The sequence below is a fragment of the Trachurus japonicus genome, chromosome 2, assembly GCF_045865225.1.
Source record: "Trachurus japonicus isolate A0001 chromosome 2, Traja_1.0".
NCBI lineage: Eukaryota > Metazoa > Chordata > Actinopteri > Carangiformes > Carangidae > Trachurus > Trachurus japonicus.
In genome coordinates this window covers 14,963,872-14,975,300 of record NC_140908.1, presented here as the reverse complement: position 1 = coordinate 14,975,300, position 11,429 = coordinate 14,963,872, and the positions used below count along the sequence as shown (strand labels likewise).

Genomic DNA, 11,429 nt, shown 5'->3' with positions numbered 1-11,429 from the left:
TACATTTATCAGATACTTTTGCACTCAGCTTGTCAAGGAAGTACACCAAGTTATTTTAGTCCTCTCTCTCTCTCTCTCTCTCTCTCAGGCTCATGCTCGCAGCTCGCTCTTTGGGCCACACCCACTCTCTTTCTCTCTCCTCCCTCCCACCGCTGTGCCGCTGTGTCTCTCACCCCTCCCCTTCCCTCTCTCCCCCTCAGTGCTCTCGGCGCTCTCTCTACGCCGGGGTTAGTGTTATAGTGTTATAGCTCGGAGACGATAGATAGATGAGAGAGAGGAGTGGAGCATGGATGGATAGTTTCCCTCTCCTTTTCCAGGTTGGCTCAAAATTTACTATTTGTATTTTTTGGATATTTAGCCTATTAGATGAATAAGAGAATTTAGCAATAATAATAGCCAAATAATAATAATTTATCAGGATTGCTGTTAAAAAATAATGAGAAATAAAATCACCAGCTCAGTTTGTGGACTTGGTAAATGAAGTATAGTTGTAGCAGCTGATGCAGTGCTGTGTTCTTCCTATAGTTTTCAGTCATTTCAGATGTAAAGAAAGAAAGAAAGAAAGCTGAAGCTCCCCTGACTAATAAGGCAAGGGTCTGGCCAGCCGTAGTGCAATGACCCCTGTGAGGTTGGACTACAGAAGCGTTTCCCACAGCTTTGTAGCCTATGCAGGGCCGTTGCTAGGAATTCTGGGCCCCCTTAAAGAATACTAAAGTGGACCCCTGCCCCTTAACTTTTCCATTTTTTTTTCTTAGACTACGTACTGTATGTATTTGGAACTTTGTTTTGATGCTAATGCAGCATTACACTGCAAAAACTCAAGTATCTTACCAAGAATATTTGTCTTATTTCTAGTCAAAACAAATCTCATTATACTTAAAATAAGACACATCATATTAAAAGTAGCTTGTTTTTAGACACTTTTTACTCCTTTCAAGCAGATTTTCACTTGAAATAAGTAGAAAAAATCTGATAGTGGAGCAAGTTTTTCTCACTGGCAGATTTTTCTACTTATTTCAAGTGAAAATTTGTTTGAAACAAGTGAAAATTATCTAAAAACAAGTACATTTTTAGATGATGAGTCTTATTTTAAGTGGAAAGAGATAAGCTTTGACTAGAAATTAGATAATTGGACAAGAAATAAGACAAATATTCTTGTAAAGATGTTGAGTTTTTTTATTATGAAATTAAGAAAATGCGCCTTGTTTTTTAAAATCCGGGCCCGTCGGATTCTCGGCGGGCCGGTGGGTGTTAAAGCGTTCAGTAGAATCCAGTAGATCTCACTAACTCATCACAAAGTGGCTTTGAAAGTGAAGATTCAGAAAACCACATTTAAAATACCACTGATATGTGTAACCATAGTGATAATTAAGCGGAGGACACAACAACAGCGGAGGCTTTATCAGTCCGTGTTGCGTATGTTCAGATGTAAAGATGTGGATCGTAGAAGTACAAAAAAAAAGAAAGTAGAGTTTGATCGTCGTACACCGTTTCCCACAAGCCCCGTGACCTGTGGGGGTTAAACAACGTGAAAGAGGACGAGGGGACGAGCAGAGAGCACAGCTGGACGTTCAGCAGCTGGAAACCCTCTAGACTCTGGACTACTGGTGCAGATAGAGGGACGCAGCCGGGGAGGGACAGACAAAGTCAAACACAGAGATACAGAGATGTAGTTGGACACAGTTAGAGATACAGTCATAGACAATTGACCTATGGCTAAGCCACGCCCCCAAACGCGATGAGCCAATCACAGTGCGCATAGCTAGCCCATACACTCGGACATTCTCTGCTTCCACGTCCATTGAAATGCATTGCAGTTAGTCAGTTTTCATTGGTTTTTATATGTTTTTTCTTGACATTTTAAGTTTAAAATGGTCAAACGGTGTTCATGGGGTACATGCAACTCCTACACTAGGTATCCTGAGAGGCCACGGGGGGGATTTTTTTTAACCCTTTCCCAAGCCACATCTCAACCGAGAGAAGTGTCTGCTCTGGATAAAGTTATGCAGTAGACCACAACACCAACTAAACCTGGATAAACTTAACAAGGATGTCTACATCTGTTCTAAGTTAAGTCAACAACGTATTTGAGGCAACATATTGTCAGAGATGTTTAGATGTTAGCCAGCATCACAACTAAGCATAAAGTCCTCTAGCTTAATGCTAACGTATAATGCAAAACTCCATAGACAGGCTAACAACCGACAGCCATAGCAGTAAAGCTAAGTGAAGTTTTGGTGACTTCCAGATGATATTTAATCTTTCTGACTCCAAAAATCATCAACTGCCTCCTGTGAAATGTCTCCTACTGTGACAGCTGTTGCCATAGCAACTGTCACCCAATGTTGACTGTTTGTCCGAGTGAGTGGAGGGGGCGGGGCTTAGCCAGAGGTCAATTAGAGACACTGTTGGACACAAAGACATATTTGGACACAGTTAGAGATATAGAAATGCAGTTGGTCACATTTAAAGATACAGTCTTACACAGTTGGACACTGTCAATCATTCGTAGTAGGCATCCTTTTTCACACCAGTTTATTCTCATGTTGGTGTGATTCTCACATCCTGTTTCTGTCCGTGTTGTAGAGCTTTAGACAGAAGCGATGGGATTGGTCCGTCTGGTCTGAGCAGCACTTGTGTATAAAAGTCCAGGCATTAGGCTGAAAATAAAAGCAGCTGTTTGGGGTAAAAACATGTCACCATTTACACTGATAACAGAGGAGGAGGGTGGTAACCTAGAGCCAAAACACAGCTCCACTTAGACAGAGGGTGGATATAAAAAATGTATTTTTCACGTATTAATCCCCATGAAACCAGACACCATCGGTCTGATTTTAAAGGGATAGTAGCATTTTTTTAAAGTGGGGTTGTATGATCTGCAAATAGCCCCTAAGTACTTTAATACTCAACTCAACTCAACTCACGTATCCCTCCGCCCAGGGTTAGCGCCGCCGATCAGCAGTTGGTTAGGTCCAAATAAAAACTGTGTTTTTCCTGCACTTTGAAGGGCTGGAAAAAATTATATCATAGCGAACAATGGAACTGTGTATTTTTTTTCAGGTAAAACCTCTTTTAGGCCGTGAAAATAGGCCGTTTCTTTGGGTCTGTTCACCTGAGTGCAGAGAGTCTTCTACTGCAATTAAAGTACTTGGGGGCTATTTGTAGATCATACAACCACACTTTAAAAAAAATGCTACTATCCCTTTAATGCAAACCGTCTGATGTTGGTTCAATGTGACGTTTCTGCTTGCAAGTGGATTGATGTCTGAACACTATAGAGAAGTTGAAGGTTGTGGTCGAGGACCAGGCAGGTTCCTGAGGTCTTCAACCACCGAGGGCCAGTTTCACACGGGTGTTTCATCACGTAGTCTTCAGCTTTCTCATAGAGCAGGTTTCACAAAAAGCCAGTTTAGTTTATTATTATGGATCCCCTTAATTAATTAACTGTTTACAGATATATTAACAATCATTATGTATTGCTTAGGATTAGGAAACACATTAATTAATGTAGCCTATCAGTAAGCAGTTAATTAATGTTTACTACTCAAAGTTAGTTAATAAATTAATAATTCTAATTAATAACTTCAAGTAGCCTATAGCCTACTACTTTTTTGCTAAGGGTAGCACTGAGGCTAACCAGGGCCTAAGATCGTTACCATGGTACCGATCGACCAAACATGGCTAACAATTAGTTTTGCTAACGTTGTTATGGAAAGTGTTTCTAGAGACCAAAATCTGATTCTTTTTAGTGTTTCACTTTTTTCACTCAACCTTGGAGATTCCTCGGTCGGCCATTTTTATTTTTATTTTGGATTGATTGGCTGTGTCTGAAATCACCCCTACTCACTACATAGTGCACTATATAGTGACCACCAGGCCATTTTGTAGTGGTGTCCGAATGTTTAGTGATTATTAATCTTCAGGGCAGTCTCCCCCCCTAAAGTGTCCCCTGCCTGGGAGCCAAAACGTGCATTGAAGTGCCCTCTTGGAAGCCAAAAGGTGTGCTAAAGTGCCCTCTTGGAAGCCAAAACGTGTGCTAAAGTGCCCTCTAGGAGCCAAAACGTGTGCTAAAGTGCCCTCTAGGAGCCAAAACACATGTTAAAGTGCCCTCTAGGAGCCAAAACACATGTTAAAGTGCCCTCTAGGAGCCAAAACACATGTTAAAGTGTCCTCTTGGAGCCAAAACGTGTGCTAAAGTGCCCTCTTGGAAGCCAAAACACATGTTAAAGTGCCCTCTAGGAGCCAAAACACATGTTAAAGTGTCCTCTTGGAGCCAAAACACATGTTAAAGTGCCCTCTAGGAGCCAAAACACATGTTAAAGTGCCCTCTTGGAGCCAAAACATGTGCTAAAGTGTCCTCTGGGAGCCAAAACGTGTGCTAAAGTGCCCTTTAGGAGCCAAAACGTGTGCTAAAGTGCCCTCATTAGTGGCGAGGCGGCGCTATATGTGCCCTTTTTTTCCCTTTTCGCCCCTGCCCTTCAAAAAGTCTGTGCACGCCACAGTCCACTATATTGAATTCACTATATAGTGAGTAGGGAGTAGGGAATGAGTGAGTGATTTGGGACACAGCCATTGGCTTGATTTACCCAGAATTCATTGGTGCAACATGTCTGCAAATTCCAAATTCCAAATTCGAAATAAGTCCAGACTGGATTCATATAAAGGTCTAAACCTTGTGGACCACAGAGACCAGATCTCCCTGGTCTCTCTTTCCATGCACTACCATCTGTGATGACTCGAGTCTGTTCTGACTGTTGCTCACTGGGATACTTTTAAACTCTTCCTGAATTGCTTCCTTGTTTTCTGCCTCGCCGTGCTTGCTCATGGCCTTTACTTTGAAACGATAAAAATAACCTTCCAGGTCTCTGGGCAGTTTCTGTCTCCGTGGTCTAAACACTGATGCTAATCCTCGGTATGCGAGATGTCCTCCTGATGACGCACTGCAAAGAATCCAGCTGTGCTGAGGCAAAGTCAAATTAATGGACCTTCAGAGTTTGTTCAATGGAAATGATACCGGTCCACCTGTGGCTCCCACTCGTTCTATATCTAGAAGGTTGGGTCTTTCCCCAGTAGAGGAAAACCACATTGCTGTGGACGGCTGTGTATTTGCATAGTACGCTACTATTTTCTATGTAAATATTTAATCCAGCAGCACAGAGCTCTGGATTCTCTCTCACACACATAGTCTTTATTCTTTCCATGAAAAGCACCACTAGTTCCAGACTTTGGGACTTGTTCCGTCAACACAGCTCTGGTCTTCTTTGTCAGTTTCCCACCAATGAGATGTCAGTGTCATTTCTTCAAAACCACACCTGATCCATGACCTAGAAAATGTGATTGTTGCCACCAGAATGACCCCTTTACCTTAATAAAGCAATCGTTTTCACCCACAACACCACATTGTTGTTGTGCTTGAAAACCTTCCTGCTCATGGTCTCCAGAGGATGGAACCTGCTCCTCCGTCTCAGATTGTACTAGGTACACCTAAATAAAGCTTACACAGTCTTAAAGGGATACACCAACATTTTCTTTTCCGTGTCTTGCCTCACTCCCGAGTCCATGACCAGCAGATAGACACCATCCTTTCGACTGTGCGTGCAGTAACAAGGGAGATAGAGCCGTATCGCCCGTAATTAGCTTAGCTCAAACACTGGAAGTGTATGGGTAGTGTTAGCCTGTCTTCTACCTGAGCTGAAATCAGCAGTCAGAAGCTGATTTCGTTTTAGCTCTAAACTCTGTAAATATATCACTTTATCAACATTTCAAACATGTTTAGGTGAGAAAGTAGCCGTTTAGATCAGCAGTGTGTCGTTAATTTGTCTAGATACCAGCTGTTTACAATTTTGTTGGGACGAATTCGGCGCTACTCAAGCTAGCCGTTGTGACCAACGCACTTCCGGTTACTTTCACAAAATAAAACACCCGTTGCCCTTTACATACAGAAAACCATGACGATAGAATTTGTGCTTTTACTTTGAAACAGGAAGCTAACCTACCCTCGATGTAGCTAGCTTGAACCAAAATAAAGCGTCTTTGCTTGAACCCTCCGTTTTGACCGATCTCGTCCCGTTAGCGGCATTTGACCGCTCAAGATGCCTTACCGGAGAGTTTTGTCAGCTCTGAGACGAAGATCGGCCCGTTTAGAGTTGCTGAAGAGTTTCTCTGATGACTTTAGGTGGAGGCAGGCTAACACTACCCATACACTTCCAGTGTTTGAGCTAAGCTAATTACGGGCGATGCGGCTCTATCTCCCTTGTTACTGCACGCACAGTAGAAAGGATGGTGTCTATCTGCTGGTCATTGACTCGGGAGTGAGGCAAGACATGAAAAAAAAAAGTTGCCGTATCCCTTTAAAACATGTTCCTTTATGAGGGTTTTGTAGAACTTTATACTCATTGTGGTTGCTGTAGTTCTTCCACCCTGCTGATATCAGTGAGTAGCGGCCTGAACAACAAACAGGAACAGAACACAATGTGACAAGCAGACTTGACGAAGATGAACGCAGCCTCTTTCAAGAGATAATGCTGATATTATTTCCTGATAGACGACTAAACCCCTTGAGATTGAACAACCTCCTCCTCCTCCTCAGGACATGATAAACTTTAAGGTCCTCAGAACAGGAAGTCATCAACGTGTTGTCTGTTCTGTGCGTTGTGTTGATCTTGTGAGGTGTCCTGGACAGTAGCAGGGCTTGTATGTATAAGTGCTGTTATCACATGCAGCCGGTGGTCCGTCTTTTGCCAAGTGCATTCTGGGACAACTTAAAGCATTCAGCTTGAAACAGACATTGAAACCCCCGATAAGGGCTAGGGTGTGTGAACATTATAATACTTTGATCAGTAGGTCACAGGTTTAGTCATTAGTGATACTGAGCCCACTGATGGTGATGAAATGGACCTTTTTTAAAAAAATAAATGAAGCTGCTTCTTGAAATTGAGATTGTGTGACGATATGGTACGTTGCAATGAATTTGGATGCAAGGCTACACATTGTTTTATGAACAAATGGCCTACAGTTCATCTCTACAATACAGTAAACATCATTCCTGCATTTTTTTTCCTTTTTTGACAGTATTGAGAGAGACAGGAAGTGGAGGGGCAGAGAGAAGGGGAATGACATGTGGGATTTGAACCGGGGCCGACTGCAGCGAGGACTGTAGCCTCTGCATAGACCCACTGCACCACACGGTGCCCCTTTTTATGCAATCTTAACAATGGGCTTACTATTGGTAGGTCCAAACTCCCAGTTTTATACTATACTTTATATGTTTTCAGATTGAGCTATATATATTTTTTAATTTGGTACCACTTTACAATAAGGGTCCCTTAATTAATGTTAGTACATTATGTACTGTGTTAATTAATGCTGAGTAATGCATACATAATGATAACTAATTACATTATTCAACTTTTATTATTACTTAATAATTTATTAACTAATTTTGAGTAGTAAACATTAGGCTAATTAACTGCTTACTAATAGGCTACATTAATTAATGTGTTTCCTAATCCTTAGTAATACATAATGATTGTTAATATATCTGTAAACAGTTAATTAATTAAGGGGATCCATAATAATAAACTATAAACCGAAAATTGCTATTGCAAATGCAAACCCACTGTCACCATGTAAACTATTGATATCATATCGATTCAGCGCTTCAAAGAATAAAATATTACGATAATTTAGCGTATCACAATGTCTTACTGTTGCTGTTTTCTTGATAATAATATTTCCTAGCAACCAGACCCCTGAACTCCTAAAGCATCCGGCTCTAGTTCTGTCTGTTCTGTGACGGGGTTTAACTGGTGTTGTCAAAAAAACTCAACACAAGTTAGAATGAAGAGGACAGGAGTAGTTCCAGCACAACGACGAGGCTTCATTCATCAGTGAAAACCACTTTGTTTGACTTGAGCTTCCGTCCTGACTGTCTGCTCCGTCTGCAGGGCCGTTGCTAGGAATTCTGGGGCCCCTTAAAGAACACTAAAGTGGGCCCCTACCCCCTAACTTGTCCAGTTTTTTTTTTCTTTTTTCTTTTTTTTTCTTTTATTTGTATGTATATATTTTCAGATTGAGCTATATATCTTTTGAAAATTTATTTTGTAGGTAACACTTTTGATTAGGGAACACATATTCACCATTAACTGTGCTTATTAATATGCATTTAAGTAGCTTACTAGCTCCTTATTAGTAATTATTAAGCACGTATTCACCATTAACTAGGTGCTTACTGTATTAATATGCATTTAAGTTGCTTACTAGCTCCTTATTAGTAATTATTAAGCATGTATTAACACACTTCCTGTCTCATTTGTGGGCGTGGGAAAGCGATATCATTGACATATAATATGTGTATATGACCAGGGCCGTAGCTAGGAATTCTGGGACCCCTGAAAGAATACTAAAGTGGGCCCCTGACTTTTCCACTTTTTTTCTTAGACTACGTATGTATTATCATTTTTTATTTAGCCTACTTTGTTTTGATGCTAATGCAGCATTACTATGAGTATTAGTCAGTGTCTTATGCAGAATAAATCAGTCATACAGAGATTAGACTACTGGGGTTTTTTGTGGGCCCCACTGGGCGCTGGGCCCCTAGAGTTATCATCACCTTTCTCCCCTATACGGCCCTGTCCGTCTGCACCTTCGCTGTTTGTGGATGACGATGTTTGTCGAAACAAAGAGCCGTGTTCACATGCAAATACGCACTCAGGTGGGTGATGTGTTATCACTCAGTGCTCTCTCTGTCTGTCTCTCAGCCCCGTTATGGTCTGGTTAGGGATTATCATTGTAAACGGCAGCTGTTACGTAACAGCTGGAGAAACACAGGGTCATTATGGAGATGTAAGAGACAAAGAGGATGGAGGGAAGGCGGGGGCGGGGTTTAGAGAACAGCTGTTTTAAAGTGAGTTCATACAGATGTGCACGAGGCTGATGATGTCAGTATGGGAGGTATTGACGATCTCAGATTCAGAGGATTTGATCTGATCCCTGATCAGTTCCGTGGTGTTTATAGGTACAGCTGACAGTAGGAGCAGGGCACCGCCATGCTTCTTGAGCCGTGTGGTTTTTTTTTTTCATATGGGTGTTAGCGGTGATATCATCAGGTGGTGGTTCACACAAACTCAGCAGTTAACTAACTAACATTTTATCCTAGTTTACTGAAACTCAAGCCGGAATCCAGCCAGCATCCAACCAGAGTCTAAAAAAACTCCAGCCAGACTGTAGCCGCAATATTTTTTTTCGTAGGATAGGTCTGGGAAAGTCTCGCCTTCCCCGCCTCTGATTGGCTGGATGAGCTCTCCTCCGATTGACTGTGTCATCTCACAACAGTACTGTAGTAAACTAAAATACACACCAACTGGGAATATTAGTGTAATCAGACGCCATGGACGCACATTCCGAAAAATTCAGTTTTTAAATTTATATTCCAAGTTTACATTTTGAGTTTGAGTGAGAAGTGTAATTGTGCCACTGGTTGGGTTTAGGCAATGAAGAAAGGAGTTGGTTAAGTTTAGTAAAAAGACCAGGTAGAGGCTAGACAGGCCAGATAGGTAGAGAGAGTCCAGGTAGATCTAGGCACTTATCACACTTTGCCGACAGCCTGCGTTTCACAGCCGTTTCACAGCCAAAACAAACAACCAATCAGGCGAGAGTCCTTCTAGCCAATCAGAGTCGAAAATGGAGCCCATCTAGTCAATCAGAGGCGGGAAAGGCGGGACTTTCCCGGACCTATCCTACGAAAAAAAATATTGCGACTGTAGCCAGTCTCCAGCCAGAGTCCAACTGAAGTCTAAAAAGGCTCCCCCAGGACTCCAGCCAGAGTCCAACCAATCAGCAGCCAGATAACCGTAAGATAAAGGCCAGACATCAACCAGCTTGTTTCTTGGATTTTATTTCCCATTATACAACAAGTAGTTCCGACCAAGCGATCTGATTGGTCAACAAAACATTTAGAACGTGCTCAAATCAGCATGACAGCCCACCTACAGTAACTCATCACTAAACATAGCCTATTACTCCGCCATGTCATGTTGTTTTATCCATCTCCATGGTAACCATCCATGGATTCTTATTTTTATTATTTTAGAAACGTTATGTTATATTATGTTGTGTTATGTTATGTTAAAATAAATCACAAACCTCCTGTGGAGTTTCTCCTTTCAGATGCCAAACTCAAATTTTAGAACAATTAAATGACCATTTTCTAGTGAATATGCTGTAAACTGCCCCGTTTTAGCCCAGAGGCTGTTCCCTTCTGTATGTGTAGCAGTCTAATCTTTGTATGACTGAATTATTCTGCATAAGACCCTGACTAATACTCATAGTAATGCTGCATTAGCATCAAAACAAAGTAGGCTAAATAAAAAATGATAATACGTACGTAGTCTAAGAAAAAAAGTGGAAAAGTCGGGGGCCCACTTTAGTATTCTTTCGGGGCCCCAGAATTCCTAGCTACGGCCCTGATAATATTTCATTGGATAAAACGGAAGATACCTCGATGTTTCTCTCTCTCTCTTTGCGACTTTTGGGCTTTTAAATAATCTGTAGTAATCAAAATGTTTGGTAATATCGCTTAAACATGTCATGTGTGATTCTACTGATCTATTTTCAGCCATTTGTTCGCTCTGAACAGAACATTTAAATAAGTTTAGATGGTGATCTGGTTCTAAATAAAGATCACCCCACACCCCACAGATGTGTATAAATTCACCGTGGCTCTGCATACGACAGCCAGCCAGCCAGCCGTTACCGTGCCGACCCCTGACCTTTGTGACGGCGGCATTAGGCGGGGGATTAAAGTGAGCAGTGGAGGTTTCACAGCGCCGATGCTTGTGTGATGGGACTTCCTGTCACTCTGTGGTGGTTTCTCTAAGCTGCACGCACATTTATCCTGTTCTCATCTGATGTCACATGATTGATGATATTCCTCTTCGACACTTTATATGTCAGAAACGTGACTCATCACGCCGGAGCGCTGGCTGCGGTCTGGTTCTGACTCAGTCGTTGTGTTTCTGGTAACTTGGGTTCGTTGGCCTCGTTCGGCTGCAGACCGCAGAGCTTCTCAACACATTCAACCGTCTGCAGGCAGGTGGCAGATGTGTGTGTCTTCACTGTTTTTTTAATGACGCTGTGTGAGTGACGAGCCGAGGGTCAGTGGCGCTGTGTTCAACTGTGTCTGCAACAGGAAATAACAGATGTGATGATAGAGACGCTGTGGTTAAGCTAGCAGATGTTAGCTTTTGTTCATGTTCATATTCATGTTGACACCTGGTGAGAGCAGGGCCGTTGCTAGGAATTCTGGGGCCCCTAAAAGAATACTAAAGTGGGCCCCTACCCCCTAACTTGTCCAGTTTTTTTTTTGTTAGTTTTTTTTTTTTTGTCTTTTTTTCGACTACGTATTTTAATGAAATTTTCTAATAAATAAC

At 41.9% G+C, this 11,429-nt stretch overlaps 1 protein-coding gene across 3 annotated transcripts in view; it reads left to right on the top strand.

Moving 5' to 3' along the window:
• The first annotated feature begins 200 nt into the window (after nt 1-200).
• Nucleotides 201-11,429, top strand: part of LOC146991003 (diacylglycerol kinase zeta-like) — an 88,520-nt gene continuing 77,291 nt past the window's right edge. The window contains exon 1 of one of the 3 annotated variants that reach the window (XM_085802511.1): nt 201-317. The gene's annotated coding sequence lies outside the window, so the exon portion shown is untranslated. The remainder of the gene's footprint in view (nt 318-11,429) is intronic. The other 2 variants (XM_085802502.1, XM_085802494.1) reach the window with 2 other exon arrangements.